The following is a 16079-nucleotide window of genomic DNA, read 5'->3' on the forward strand; positions in this document are numbered from 1 at the left end:
CTCTGGCAAGCTTTTCCAGGCCGACCTGAAGGGTGTGAATGAGCAGCTGACCCATAATTTCACATTCCAGCTTTAAGTGTTTTGAAATTACCCCCTGAAATTGAGGGCTTTTGAATTTGTCTTTGCTCCTTTGATATCTTCATCCAATTTCTTACTGAACTTTGCTCTCCTTCTGTTTCTGATCTTATCTTTTATTAATCAATTTCACCTTCATAGGTTTAAGGGGTGGGGGGAAAAAAAATCCAAACAGCATAGTATCATATATTTTGCTCAATATTTTGCGTGGCAATATTGTATTGATACATGGACGTCAAGTATCGATCTTTTATTATATAAACTATTAGACTCTTATCCGACGCCCAGGCCGCTATTCTGTCTTTCAGAGTCATTAAAGCTAGAGTGAAGATACTGGTATTTCATGAAACTAGAAAACATGGTCATTTTCAAAAGAGTCCCTTGACCTCTGACCTCAAAATATGTGAATGAAAACTCTGAGATGAACAGAGTGAAAACTGCATCTTATTAGATAAAACAGATGTTGACAAGCTCCATAATTTGAAGTTGAAAAAATGACAATATGACAATATATCTTATCGCAATACTCAACATATCGCAAAATGTTTAAAATCGCAATAAGATTGTATCGTAACTTAAGTATCGTGATAATATCGATGTATGTGGGTTTGGAGGTCACATTTTCTATTTTAGGCTCCAAGTTTCTCTGCATGATCAATAGAGCATTATTGATGATTCTAGTTGCTGGATAATTAGTGTTTTCTCCTCTTTACTGCTGTGTATGTACCTTCACCTTAGGCAAAAATAAATCCTCTCACCCTCCCTCTGGACACTGTAAAACACCTCTTAAGATAAAAATTTTAGTGCATAGGGTTTGCTTTCACTAACACAGAAACTACATATGCCGGCCACTGGAGTAAGAACAGGGTCCTGTTGTTCAGAAAGCTACTTCAACACCCAAACATTTTCAAGGCTTGTACAGTCTCTTTTTTTGAGTACCTGCTTTCTATCCTTTGTGTGCTGTCTTATAAAAAAGGAAGAAAAAAAAAAATCCTGTCATAAACGCATTGTGAAAAGCATTGAGGTTGATGTTTATAAGAAGGTGCAGACGTTTGTGCTTGTCAACATGTGTTTTCTTTTTTCCACTGACCCTCAAAGGATTCCAGTGATCCTAATGAAACCAATTTTCATATAAAGACGCCTTTTAGCTTTGGCTCCTTGCATGTAGGCAGCAGCATTTTGGACTCCGCCGCTGCGAGGAGACCCGGCCTTTGAAGTAGCCTCTGGTTATTTTTCTGCTTGACAGATCAGAGCAACTGTGCAGAAATCAAAAGGGAAGTGCCCTGCCGCCCCAGGTAAACGGTAACTCAGGACTGAGCCGGGACATTTTGAAAGCTAATATGGCTACTGCTGAGTTAGGGCCATCTGGACAATTTGCCCCTCGTCCAAATTCTTGAAAATGTGATGTTTAATAGAGCGAGATTGTGTGCAGTACTTGTGAGCAGACTTGTGCCAGAGGTGTATCATATGACTCATCAGAAAATACTGCTGCACACCTCAGAGAGTGTGAAAGACAGACCAGAGTCTGAGACATGGTTTGTTGCTGGCGAGGTGTTGACCAAGGCTATCCAGGCATGTCTGACCAATCTCCACTCCTATAGCAGGAATGCAGAAAATTCTTGAGACTCTAAAGATCCCACATAGCACCTGGTGGAGTCCATTTTCCCCATGAGAACAGTAGGTATTGAGGGATGAGACACGGCCAATTTAGCTAAGTGAGACGTGCTTCTCCTCCAAGGAATATCTATCTCCCTGTCTCCCAGTGCAATTGTCCCTTAACCAGGGCAACAAGGGGGAGGAGGACAAGGTTTCCACCGCACTTGCGTTTCATTTTCCAATGCTCCCCTGGAGGGTTTCAAAACAAGCTCTGGGGTTAAGACGAAAATCACTGAAAGCCGTTACACCACAACTGATGCCTAGTCAGGTCTGCTTCTCATTGGAAGGGATCTTGGGTGAGGAAGAGGGCTTACCAATGAGGCTCCGAGTTGCAAACAATCAATGCCACATTGGCGCTTGACCCCACTAAGATTATAGATGCCATACATAAACTACACAAGGACGGAAATGAAAGGAGAACTAAAACTGAAAATAAAAATTTTATTGTCTTCTGCAACTGTAGAAAAGTATTATTGATGTTACTGATCATTTTATGTGTTGTGTGATCTGCACCCCTTGTGTGGCCCGCGTGTGGTTACTTCTTCAGGAGGTTCTGGTAACCAGTTGACCACAAACCAACAAACATTTAATTTACTGCAGGATTAGGGTCGACAACAGCTTCCGCGTGCAACCTCAGATCAAGAAAAACACATTTGTTGAAATATTCAATATATTTAAAAACAAAAAGAGTAAAATAGAAAAAGTATATTTTCTTTACTTTTGTAGATTATTTATATGTATTATGTTAATGACTAATGGCAGGTAGTTGTCCTTTTCCACCATTTGCACTTATACACACATACAAACAATCTACTTTGTTACACAAGAGAAAGCTTAGTGTGTGATTGCAGGGATATTAGTTCTGATGAACTGCTCTGAAGTAGCTGATAGGACCTTTACTCATTGAGATCAATGCACACAATCACACACACATACAGTCAGTCTTGTAGGTCTCTGTCCTTGGTTGTGTTGTTGTGAGAGCATTTTTGTAGAAATGTTTACTATAAATGATGAAGGCGAGGAAGTGTCCTTCATACTCTGGGTGCTTTGTACCATCTTAGTTTGTCTGTTCAAGTTCCAAATATGGAATCAACTATTCATCCAACTTTATCATAAATTATACCATGTGTGGTCCCACCGCAAATAGGCCCAAAGCATTTTTGTCTCTGACCCATGAATATACTGCCGTGTCATAAGTCACATACAGCTACTTTGTATAGGCTAACCATCAGTGAAAAATAATTTCTGTTTGGTGTTTCATTCCCCATTCCTCTAGAAGTCTTCCTTTTTATGTGGTATAAGATAGGGACATAAGTTTTGTGAATAGTATTTTCACATGTTTAAAAGTCTGAGTCATACATCCCACAAGACCGAGATCAAACTCTCATACTACTGTATGTTCAATTAAATGATTTTCAAAGCTTATAAAATATTGTTTCGTAACTATCTATCTATTGGACTTCCCTTAACAATTGACCCTTTGCTAAATCCCGCCCATCGAATGCAGACTGGCCAATCATAGCTTCGACCAGGGTCCGACAACTAGCCAGCTCTGCTCCATAGACTCTAATGTAATCGTTTCCGATTTTCTTGATTTTAGGCTGGTTTTGTGGATTTTGAGCTAGTCATCGTTAAACTTTGATATTAACCGGAGAGGTTGGAAGCCGATATACGTTTCTAAAACATTATGTTTCTACGTACATTAAATTATGTAATGTCGGTAAAATTATTGTTAATTTAAAAAACAGTATCATTTACAGTGCTCTGTAGAAGAAGGCATTTTTGGTGTGTTCTATAGATTGGCGTAATGTAATGTTCTTGTGCGAGGTTGTTTATCTTGACCAGTAGTGGAGATGATTTAGTGTTGTTTTGATACAGCTGCTTGTGGTCCTGCTGGGCCCAGTGAAACTGGGAGGTCTTGGTGGAAAGGAAAGGAGTTAGAAGAGGATATGGGTAGAGGTTGATTTATTTGCAATGTGAGCTTAGCCCGAGCTTCCCTTTACCTCCAGACCCCTCAGCTCTCAGGGATACAGGAACACAACACACCAGCTAGCGAGGGAGATTGATGTGGGAAAGGAACTTTAGAGAGTTAGTTTCCCATTAACTGTTACATCTGATACGTAAAATCTCAAACTCTTTAGTGAAAATGACGCACAAGTGCTCCCGCAGACTGGTTGCTATATTCTTTATCCTAATTGTAGGTCAATATTTAAACTCCTTCTTAGATTTATGCTGGAATTTAGTGCAGTGAATAAACACCAGCGAATGATTGGTTGTATTAGCATATTTCAAAAATGGCCATTAAATAAAACTTTTGTGCTGCTGAAGACATAAATACACAGAGAGACAGGTTATGTAATGAAAATAATTGAGGATTCTCATCCCTTGCTCATAAATTCCCATCAAGCCAACAACCATTTTTCAGTTTTGGATTTGTCCAAACCTTACTGTTTCTGTTTCTACTTAATCATTTCTTGTAGGCCATCATGTTTGGTATTTATCAACCTGGACCCTTTTTTATATAACACTAAGCTACGCTTTCTGTACTCCAACACAACAAACTCTGCCCGGCTGACACTCGACTCTCCACCATGGATGTATTCCACTATTCCACCATTGTCTTTCGGCAACACGGGAGATTTCAGAACTAGACTTCTCCTTGAGCGAGCCTCTGTCCATAATGTCAGGCACTTATATTAACAATCAGAGCCTGTTATGGCAAAAACAAGCACTTTTAGGGGACGTAAATTAATAAATAAATTGTAGCCATGAGCGGCTGCCGTCTACAGCGCTCTCCCTCAATACTGGACCGATTTCAGAAATTGTTGTCCCAATTAGTTGGACACAAAATCATGGGAAAGTAGGGTCCAGGTTGAAAAATACAGAAGTTACCCTTTGAACAGTTACATACTTGACTGCCTCTGCTGTCAACATGACAAAACGCCAACAACTTGATTAGGCTATGTGCCTTTATCATAGTCTTATTAGCAATCCGTCTTTCAGTGGGATCTATGATATGCAATAGACAAGTCTATAGCAAGACCTTTTTCTTTTTTTAAGAGAAGGACTGCCTTAGGGTTCGGTTCACACGACACTGAGGGCTGATATCTGATAACCTCCTCCTATCCAATGGATGGCCAGAACCAACTTGCCAATAATGATTGGTATGTGTTTAAGACTGAGCCCAGAGCTGATGCTGATGTCGGACAAAAGAAATGTGCTCCTGATAGTCTCTGCACCACATTTGCAAACATTAGGCTAGAACTCTCTCATACCATCTCCTTATTAAAAGGAAACTGCCTGATCTCCTTTTTCCATTGATGAGGCCCATTTTGGAGGGGATTAGGGGAACACTGTGAGGATTTGCTGTGTTGTTCTGTTGCTAACATTACGAGGATGTGGGGCTTTAATACTTCCAATATGTTTTGCATTAAGTCTGAGCATGTTTGCCTCCCTGGGGGAGTTAAACGTGTTAGCAGATAGCAAATTTTTCTTCCAAGCCCGAGTTTTTGCAGACCTGTTTGGCCTCACTGCGTGTTAGGAGGAGGGCAACTCAGGGTGATGTGGTATTTTTTATTAAGAGATCCTTTAAAAACAATTCAAGCAGCGTTATAATGCCCAAATGTAGAAGCTCTGACACAAGAGATGAAATAAGCGATGGTTTTGTAATAAAAATGACTCTTGAAGAAAAAAGGGAGAGAGCATAAAGCAGATTGTGACTGTTACCTTTATGACAAGTTCTTTGGTTTTGGCATAGTTGTCTCTGCGGATGGGAGACTTGGTTTCTATCCTGCTGCTAAAAATGTAATAATGTAATGGCCATTTTTGGCTCCCTGTACACTTTTTCATCTTAGACACACTGCCAACATGGAGATTTGGCCTTCCTACTAATAAACAATGGCAGGGGTTGAATCTCCTTTTTCTATGAATGTGTGTGTACGCGGATGCATGTGCACGTGTTCCTGTGTTTTGTATTGTGGTCTGGGCAAACCCAACTTGGCTCTGTTTGAACGGGTAGGATAAAGGCTCATACATTTTAATATATTTCCCCCATGTCAAGCAAGAGGGAGCAAACACAATGCCACAGGGGGAAAAGCTATTGGGTAATGTGAATCAGCTTCACAAGCACCAGTTTAAAAGAGGGGACTGCTGCCATGCATTTGTGTATACAGACTAGATGTTGGAGACGGTAGCGATGCCAGGTTGGGCATTCAACCCCCTCTTTTATTGTGACCTAACAGACATCTGGAGACCTAAAGACTAACGGATTCACGTTGAGCGTCCTGTAAAACACATTCAAGGGAGCATTTTCTCTATGCATTATACCAGTTACAGATTATTGAAAGCCACCTGTTAAAATCATCTCGCCAGATTAAGAGAAATGATTTAAACTTGACCTGTTGCCCTCTCATCAATCTTCACTTAAACAGATTGTGGTGTGTTCACTCCATTTGTAGTGAAGAGTGGGGGATTTGGTGAAAGTCCATGACTAAAGTGTCAAACTACTAATCCCAAACCTCTCTGGCTCCTCCAGCCCAGGTCAAAGGTCATGTGCCTTCGCTCCCCACCGCTCTGACCACATCATAATGTGTTCAGGATCAGTTTATCTGAGAGGAACAACGTGATACTTAGGTGGATCAGGGAGTCTTGTCGTGGAACATTAAGTAATGCCGCAAAGCCGCTACATTGTTGAGGGATTATCACTCTGATTGTGGGCCTTATTTGTTCTATTTATAGCTGTAAATAGTGGCATTTCTGCTCCATTCCAGATGGCTTTCATGGCTAGGACTTGCATGCCCTTGACAATTGACTCCAAAAATTTGGCTTGTGTACAGCACACGGGCACCACACACGCATCTCGGCCAAACACTCTGTTTGCCTGCTGTGTGCCTGTGAGTAATTTGGAGTGTAGTGGCCTTGTCAGTCAAAATGCAGTGCAAAAGGGCTCAGTTTTAAGTGTTTTATATTCTGGGATGTATTTATGAAGTCTTAATTGTGGTAGCACAAAGACATTGAAGTGAAAGCCCCTTGACTTCCTGCTGATCCAGATTTCTGCATTTGTGGTGCCAGCAGCCCCGTTTTCTTTGACTTGGATATAAACTTGAGCTTGTGATTTCTATTTTGGCCGGTGATGCGAGAGGACCAACTTGCTGTTTGACATGGAACACCATTGTGTAATGTCATTACAGAAGACGCCAAGAAGAGCATGGGGTTCATATGGCAAACGATGGATGTGATGTGGAAAGTGCACAGAGCACATTTTATAGGCACATTTTTTGACTCTACATACTTGCGGCTGAGCGGAGTTACTGTTTCTCCAAAACGGGATTCAGACGGCTTCGTGAAACGGAATGATTTATCCTGATATATCGATAGGTTTGCAAAGTGTGGCTGAGTTATACATCCGCTTGCAAAAGGCATAAACAGTTTTGATCTCTTTGGACGTCTATGATCCCATTTAACCTGTAGCCAAACACCTCAGCTGTGTAATGCTGTCGCCTCCCTAATCCACACTTTCCATGACCGTTATTCCCAGCAGAACAGATTACATCTATAATGTCTATTTCTCGCCTCTCGCCATTGATTCATATTTGATCAGCGCTGCCTAGTTTGATTGTTTGACCGGAGTTCGTGAGTGATTGACAGCTGCCTCCGTTGAATCAACAGCCAATAGGAACACTCTCTCTCTGAAATGACCTGTGATTGGCCAAAGTCTCCTGTCACGGGGCTAGATTTTTTAAAGCCTGAAAACAGCCATGAGGAGGTGCAGAGGTCTAGTTTTCTCTCAGAACACTTGAATTACAATATGATGAAAGGTTATTATGGAATTTTTGCCCAGTGATGCCAACAACATTCTGCCTACTTCAGGTTTAACCTCTACTGGTATCATATGAAACTAAAAAACCTAAGGAATCAATTGGTACCAACCATGTCATGTTAGCTTGGTGGGAAGAACACTAAATAGCGCTCCAAAGTTGCGCTTAGTTTTGGTGAGGAAAAACTGGCATGGCCATTTTCAAAGGGGACCCTTGACCTCTGACCTCAAGATATGTGAATGAAAACTCTGAGTTGAACAGAGTGAAAACTGTATCTTATTAGATAAAACAGATGGTTGAGGTAAAGGTAAAAGAATAATAAATAGAGTAATAAATCGCAATAGTCAGCATATCACAAAATGTTTAAAATCGCAATAAGATCGTATCTTGACTTAAGGATCATAACAATATCGTATCGTGGGGCCTCTGGTGATTCCCACCCCTAAAAAAATAGGCTCATACCGTTATGACTGTAATATAAGTAGAATATGAGAAAGTTTCCTTATTTTGTTACTGCTTGTCTTTTGTTGCTGGTTGGGGTCTCCCACTCGTTTTATCATAAAGCATCAGATTAGAAGAATACTTGTCTTCATTGCCTACTGTAAACCTGCCAGTTCCTATCGGTCATTCTCTTAACATACCTGGATGGAATTAGACAAGTGCAGAAAACTCTTCGACAGCGGTTAATGTTTTGCGTTCCCAAAGCATGTTTATCTAAGCTATAAGCCATAATATTTATGACTGTTTTTGATTCAGTCAGCATACAGTTTTGATTTCACCATCAGCTCAAGTGGTGTAACAATATGTGGCAAGGGCTCCATAAAGCCTTCAACATGTTTTATCCCTTTCTTTCTGACGTGTACGGTTTCACCATGTCTGACACCAAGCTAAACACATTCATCACTGTATAAATTGAGACATTATTTTCCCTTTTTTTTTTTTTAGGAATTCAAATTGAACCCTCTCACGGAGTTCAGCGGCAGGATTGTTGAGTTCATTAGATTAGAAATGTGAGATTTCTAAACATATCTCCATGTCTATTACAACATGTCTGCGGGTTAGAATGCCAGTGAATGTTCGTCTATAAGATATTCTGTATATCGTTTTCCTTCTCGCAAAAATACAGTTGATGATTAATGGCTTAAAGACGCTGCTGGACATGTACTGTTATCCTTCTACCTCCCACTTACTTGATCCCGCTCGGCACCAGCTCAGTCATGAAAGTCTTCAGTCATCCCGTTACGGATGTTCTCTGGATCCTCTGGCCATCTGGACTCGGACAGGAACAGGAAATGAAGAATGAGGAGTTAAGAGGGGTTCTTTTAGGATATGAAAGCTTGAAAAAGAAATGCGGCGCACCCCCCTTTTCACAGTTTAATCCTGGGCTACACAAGTTGAGGCACTTTCTCTTTTCTTTTTAATACCGTCTTTGCTACTCTTCTATCTTTCTTTTGTTCATTCCCTCCTTCCTGTCTTCCTATCTGGGAGATATTTAATTCACTGTAATATTCAATATTATCAAATGAAAGTAGCTCACAGATCGATACGATACGTATCATGATGCAGGGATAACGCTTCAATATATTGTGATACTGTAAGCAAGGCAATATATTGTATCTTTTTTGTTGTGTCACAATAAAATTTCACATATACTTCTATATATTAGATCTGTGCCTGTAGTCTTAGATTGTGCCTGTTTTGCCCGCAATAATTCAGCGAGCGCACAGCAGTGTTATCAGATGGACAGAGAGAAGAGAAAACACAGGGATATATTAACCTTCTTTCTCTCTTCACCTCCTCAACTGAAGTTATGTGTGAAAACCACAACTTTTTTGCATCTCCGAAACGTTAATGATACCCATTTAAAATCAGATTGAAAACTGTTGCTCATAGAGATGTGCATTTAAGTAAATTAGCTCAACATACGCAGGAAAACATTCACAAGATGATGCCCATTTTCTCCTTTTTGGCCTCGTCATTGTGGCTGAGATTCCATGCCCCAAGACGGAAGATAAGCGCTTACTAGGAGGATATTCTGAATTCCTGTACTGTTTTTCCTCCCCTCTAATGTCCCTCTCTTTGCAGGAGTGTATCCACTGAAACGACTTCATACGAGTGTCATCTCGGAGGGGAGGAAATCTGCTTAAACAGAGATGAAATGCAGGATTTCAGGTAGGATTTGTATTATGTATGTCTTCAACTATATGCAAGATATCCCTCTTTCACATAATGTAGCTAATGTACCCCCACATCCATATTTTCCCTCGTATTTCTCTCCCTCTTTTCATTATCTTTCTTTGTGAACCCGAGGCCAGTTATAGAGCGGCACCCAGAACAGTAGAGGAGCCCCATCTTTTCTCATGCATATTCAAGCACGCGTGCACATACACACACTCGCACACTGTGAAAGGCAGCTTGGCTCCTGGTCAAGGGATCTCTCCTAAACACTGGTCCAGGACAAGAGAGCTGATCGGCAGCCAAGCAGGACAGTTACAAAGTGGAGCACGGGAGGCCCCGCCATGTTTGCCGAGATCTAAAGCCTCTTTCTCTAAAGCTTTGTTTGCATTTTGTTCACTGCAGCAGCTGAACAGTACACAGAAAGGCCTTTTCTTACCCTTTCTCTGTCCACTCTTTTCGCTTTTCACTTTTTCTGACTCGGCTGCTTTCCGACAGTTGATTCAATTCCTGTGTACTAAAGGAAATTATGTGCTTAATTGGATTATTGGGAGTTTTCTTCAAATGAGTGCTCACCCACCCACACAGCCCCCCGACTCTGAATTCTCCTCTGGGATGGGCTGTCCGGTACATGTTTCCAGACTCCACAGTCTGCAGGATGAGCATGAAATGGGAACCTGGGAGTGTGTCACAGTTTAATACTATCAAGCCATAGCAATTATAATAAATATAATTCAATATTCACAATGGTTTTGGTTATACTCACTTGATTATGGAACTGTTTTCAAATCAAGGCAATCCTGTTGAAGCATTTACATTAATTGAAAAAAATGATTTGCTCTCTTTTCCCTTTCTGTCCCACTTTCGAACACATAGTAACACAATGTGAAAATTCAACCTGATATGAGGCAGGTCTAGCTGTCAGACATCTCTACTGGCCATCACCTTCAGCGTGCCACTTGGCTCAGGTTTATAGAGACACAATAGTGTCCAAACGCACACAGGCATCACTGGAATTTGCACCTGTTGAAGACCTGGCTGCTGTGGTCTTCTCTCCTGAAAGCTGTCCCTCTGTCTCTTTCTAGGCGTTCTTTAATAACTGACCAGAGACATGAGAATGATGGCATGGAAATGGTGAAATCTTAAATGAAGGAAAGAAGGCAGAGCCAGTTGAAATGGGTGAAGAGCAGAGTGGACGACAAGAGGGCCCGAGTGTATAAAAAGAGGCTGAATGAGGGAGCTTAGAGAAGGGGAGGGTCCTGCTCTTGTACCTATTCTCATACAAATGATCTCTTACGCTGTGTGGCCCTTCAGCGGGTCATAAACATCCCAGCGGTTGTGCAGTTGTGTAGTGGTGAGCCGTTCATGTTACTGATTTTCTCCCAGAGAGAGGAAGCGGCGTCCAGGGCACAGATTAAAAGGCCTCCCTTCCCACCCGCGTGCGAATCACAAATCACACGGAGCCGCAGTGCTTCCCCTCGCCCAGGAACCCAACAAACACCCTGTTAAAAGCCGCAGCCACATCCCTGTGTTTTAATCTTACTGGGCACAGAAAACATAGTTTGTATTCTAATTAGACTTTGTGTGTGTACCCAAGTTTTCCATGTGGACACCAGTGCTGCAGTGGATGTCTATTAGCTTGCCAGTGTAGTTCTTGGGCCTCATTATTATGTATTTTGATGGTGGTATTGTGGCTGTTAAGAGCAGCACTGATCATTCACTGGAGCCGTTATAGTGATGTATTATTAAGCTACTATATGTCAACATGCTCTAACCCGATCTCCCTTGTTCTTGCCACATTCTGCTGACAAATTAAATTTCTGTCCTTATCGTGGCCCGGGGCCAGTTAAGGCCTCTAAGGGGATAATTGAACGGCCTATCTGCCCTACGCAAATCCTAATTCTCTCTCTCAACAGGCCACTGGCGGCATGCTTTATGGGATTATTTTCAACCAGGCATTTTGAACGTCGTAGCATACATAGGCCTTCCTTCCCACGTACAGCTTTCCCCCTTTCTCCTTGTTCCTGCCTTTCACCTTCTCGCCTGAGAGGATTAGCAAGTCAGGCTTCCGGAAACGGAGCACCACTCGGTGAGAATGAGACTCCCAAAAGCTCCGAGACAGGAAGGAGCTGGACACTGGCTTTATGACAACAATTACTGCCTTCTCTCAGTGTCTTTTGGGGGTATTTTTTTTCAGAAGTTAACAAAGAGTTGGCCTGTTTTTCACAGAGAATATCAGTGTAAACAAATGCTTTTGGAGCAGATTTTCCTGCTACTCTAGAGACTGAGTGGAGTCTGGAGTCAGAGGGTATGAAGGGAAATGATTATTTGTTGAAAGCATTATTGTTTGGTGGTGTGGAGATCTGTGGGTACAGAGGAACTGCGCTAGTGGGGTCAATGATATGCTATACTAATTCCCTTTTTGTCCTTAATCTCTAATAAGTATATTTTTGGAGGGAAAATCGCATTCTTTGTTGAGATTGAAATATATCCGTGGTTTATTGACAGTTCCAGCAAAAGGGTTCATATTCAGGTGGGGTTTAATCATATTTCATGCTCAGCAAGATGAACTCCTTAAACAGACAAAGTTTGTGTACAAAATCCAGCACCAATCACATAACCAAATTATGATGTTTGTCCAAGAAGAAGAAGCAAAAGTAGGGCATGACCGCCTGGTATGTGTGGTGACTGTTGTAAGCCCAGAAATAGAGAATCAGAATTGGGGTGAAATTGCCTAGAATTCAAAAGCTTAATAGATTTTCAATTGTTGAAGATTTCTTCCTGAGTGAGGGTTACCCAACCCACACTGTGGGTCCTATTTTGGTATAAGCGGAAAACCACTGTTATATAATTTTGCAATCTTGTGTGTCCATCAAGATGTCTTATTACTTGTCTATTCAGGAACAACCCGTTGTTGTGCCCATAGAAATAAAATGGGAGTAGAAGGGTCATTGAACTGTTTGCTGTGGTAATTTGACCAGTACAAAAGAAAATGGCGATTGTTGATAGTTGTTCAGGTGACAACAGAACATACGTCAGTTGCGGAGTAAAGTGTTTGGTCACAGCTCGCCGGTAAGAGAACAGACGCAGCTCCCGGAGACAGCTGGCTGGCTAGTTGGCTAGGTAGATTGTCCCCAGGCGGAGGGACCCGGCACTGTCGCTTGCCACCAGCCCGCTGTTGGCTCATTTTCCATTATCAGTGAAGCACCAAAGCATGACTTTACTCATTTTCTTGCTTTCCTCACTTCCGTTTTTCTTCTTGTGCAGTGCATTCGTTGAAGCTGAACCGCCAATCATAGTGATTTTTCTCACAGACAAGCTCTACCGGCTCCGCCGCCGATTCAACATGCTGAATTGGCCGAAAAAACTCTGTCACGGGCAGACTAGAACCAACGGTGCCGGACACACCGAAAAAACTAGGTCAACGGACACACACCAACATCCCCAAACTGTCCAATGGCCGACTGTCGGCTTGGTGTGTCAGGGTCTTAAGTCGTTGCTGCAAAACCTTGCCTCAGTAAGTCCGCAACTTGCCACAAGTCGGTTTATATGTAAGTCAGCCCGCTACAACAGTCGCTTTGGCAACGGTACACATAAAAATGTCCGCCGGTCTGACCATCCTGCTACGTTGATTTGAATGGGAATGTCCGTTCTACTCCTATTCTAATTCTATGGTTGTGCCACTTCTGCTGTTCCAGTATGTTAGGTGTTGCAGGTTGTCTTCCTAATCTTCCCACCCCCTTTAACTAATGTTGTGCCCACTTCTCGTACTGCTTTGGTCTGACAAGACTGACAAAGGGCAGCAACACGTTCTGTAAATTGAAAAGTGGAATTCACTTGTATTGCAGTCTTGCGGTCCCTGAGGCTTTGCTTGTGGAACCTGGTTGCTACATGACCACCTTTGTCTTAGCTGACAGAATGTCTTTCATCTTCTTACTTGGACCCAGGGAGAGCGATCAGTATCTCTCCCCGCTGTATCTGTCTCATATCTCCATGGCTTACAGCACTGGTTCCCAGCCATTTACCCATTTACTGAACCTTAAGGCTATCCCAAATCATTTCCGTCATCCTGTGATTCACCAGATCAGGGGAGTGATAGGGCTGGTTTCTCTCGCTATCTTTTCCCAACTTCTGTAGAAGTTCTTGGAACGTCCTAATCCTGCTTGAAGAAGGCTCCCTGGGTGGTCCATCAGATTTCTCCAAGATTTCTGTGTACTATCATTGGACTTTATCATTACTCAGAATATAAAACCTGCTGTAATTTTTGGAAAGCAAATGAGTAAGAGGTCTGTCGTTGCTGTATTCAAGGCAACACAGTATTGGAATATTTGTAAGATGGACTTTTGATGAATCTGCCCATGGATTCGAAAGATATGGGCCCCCCATTTGCCACACAATGTGTAAAGGCTTGATCAATAAGGGTGTCTGTGTGTTCTTAAGTGCCGCTGGCAGCTAGTAAGTCAGTCCGTGCTGACAGTTGTTGTTATTTGGAAATCTGGATGCACTTACCTTTTTTCATGCCAAGAATTATCCAATATAGGCTACATTCCTCTTGAACTAGATATGTGGAAGTTTGTAAGTATTTGCACCTGTTTATCATTACCAATGTCACAACCTGTCATTTGATATTTTGTATGGAAATCAAACTTGTAATTCTCTTCAGATCAAAAATGATCAGCAAGAGGATTAAGTCAGCTGCAGTTTGGGGAAGCTGGAAGAACAACATGTGTGATTGTGAGGTAAAGGCAGTGTGGCTCATGGAAACAATTGCTTTCAATGGAGGGTAGTCACTACGTGATTGGGGAAAGATAAATATCCTAACTGCTCTGAACTAATGATATTTAGAGTGAAACTAAAGGCCCCTAAGATTAGATTATGTTATCAAAATACAATATTATCTTCCATTGTAAGCGGAACTGGCTTTTACACTCTTTACGCTGGTTGTTGGCTATGGTTGACCGTCATGTAAACATCTGTCAGAGAGGTGATAGCACATCTGGCATCTGACTGAAGTATGCTGGTGGATGTCATTATTAACAGACTTCTAAATCCTATCATCATTACCTAACAATTGATCTCAGGTTACTGTTAATGACTTCATTATGTGTTAGTTTATTCTCTTTGTCTGCAGCACTACCTGTTAAGCTGCTTGACAGTGGCTTTTGAAGAATAGGTGTCAGCCTGGATGTTTATTCTAGCAACGACTGGCAACCTTTTAAGTAAAAAAAAAAGCTTAGTAATATACTTTTATTCAGTGTTTGGTGTTTTACCTGGAAATTGAATGCTCCACACACTCAAAGCATGTTTACGTCCACACAGATAACTCTATCAATGTTAACACCAAGATAAGGGTAACAGCTCAATTAAGCTGCTTACAAAGTAGTAACTAAACTCCAAAACCAGCAGTAACCCTGTGATACCAAAACATATACTGTATCATTTTTTTGTAGCTCAATCAAGAGTACAAAAAGTGAATCCAAATATATGACACAGGGCCTTAATGCTAACTCAGCAAAGGGGTTGACATGGAAACTATTGGTTTACTCTAGAGCTGTGTATTGGCATGGATCTGGCAATAAGATATGTATCATGATACAGGGGACACGATTCAATATATTGCGAAATATTGCAATACTGCAAGTAAGGCGATATATTGCAGTTTTTTAAAATCTTATTTTAGGAAAAAAAAGTCATAGTATAAAGAACATACCAGAAATACACTATTTTAGTATAGGCAAAAATAACATATTTGTACTACATGCAAAAAAACGGCATTGTTTTTGCCCTGCATGTCTGTAAAGGGGAGACTCATGGCATAGAGCCTATTTTCATTTAGATATCTTGAGGTCAGAGGTCAAGGGACACCTTTGAAAATGACCATGCCAGTTTTCCCTCGCCAAAATTTAGTGCAACTTTTTGGAGCGTTATTTAGCCTATTTCCTGAAAATAATATGACATGGTTGGTACCAATAGATTAATTTGAAATATTGAATAGCGGCCGGGCCATCGGAGGTTTTAAGAGGTTAACTAAAAATTGATTTGGAGATTCGATACAGTTTCACAGCACATAATATCGCAATACTCATGTGTATCGATATATTCTTACAGCCCTAATTTACTCTGGTTACAAGATCATTTTTTTAAAGTGACTGAAGGGATTTGCCAATTGGCTTAACTCAGGTTATTGTGACAGATGCTGCCATGCATGTCTGCATGGATGTGTGGTTTTCATGCGTGTTGAACCACACACGAGTAGCACAAGGGCACATGCATGGCACAGCAGGAGGGTGGCGTGAGGAGAGCTTCCTCCACATGCATGTGCTGCGTGTTCAGCTGTCACTGAACCACAGAAGCCCC

General features: G+C 41.5%; 1 protein-coding gene across 9 annotated transcripts in view; it reads left to right on the plus strand.

Annotated features, from left to right (window-relative positions):
- sulf1 (sulfatase 1) overlaps nucleotides 1–16079 on the plus strand; it is a 94440-nt gene that overhangs the window by 33388 nt on the left and 44973 nt on the right. For all 9 annotated transcript variants that reach the window (XM_074622633.1, XM_074622641.1, XM_074622632.1 and 6 more), the window contains exon 3: nucleotides 9633–9719. The gene's annotated coding sequence lies outside the window, so the exon portion shown is untranslated. The remainder of the gene's footprint in view (nucleotides 1–9632; nucleotides 9720–16079) is intronic.

This window comes from Sebastes fasciatus, chromosome 21 (genome assembly GCF_043250625.1).
Source record: "Sebastes fasciatus isolate fSebFas1 chromosome 21, fSebFas1.pri, whole genome shotgun sequence".
Classification (NCBI taxonomy): domain Eukaryota; kingdom Metazoa; phylum Chordata; class Actinopteri; order Perciformes; family Sebastidae; genus Sebastes; species Sebastes fasciatus.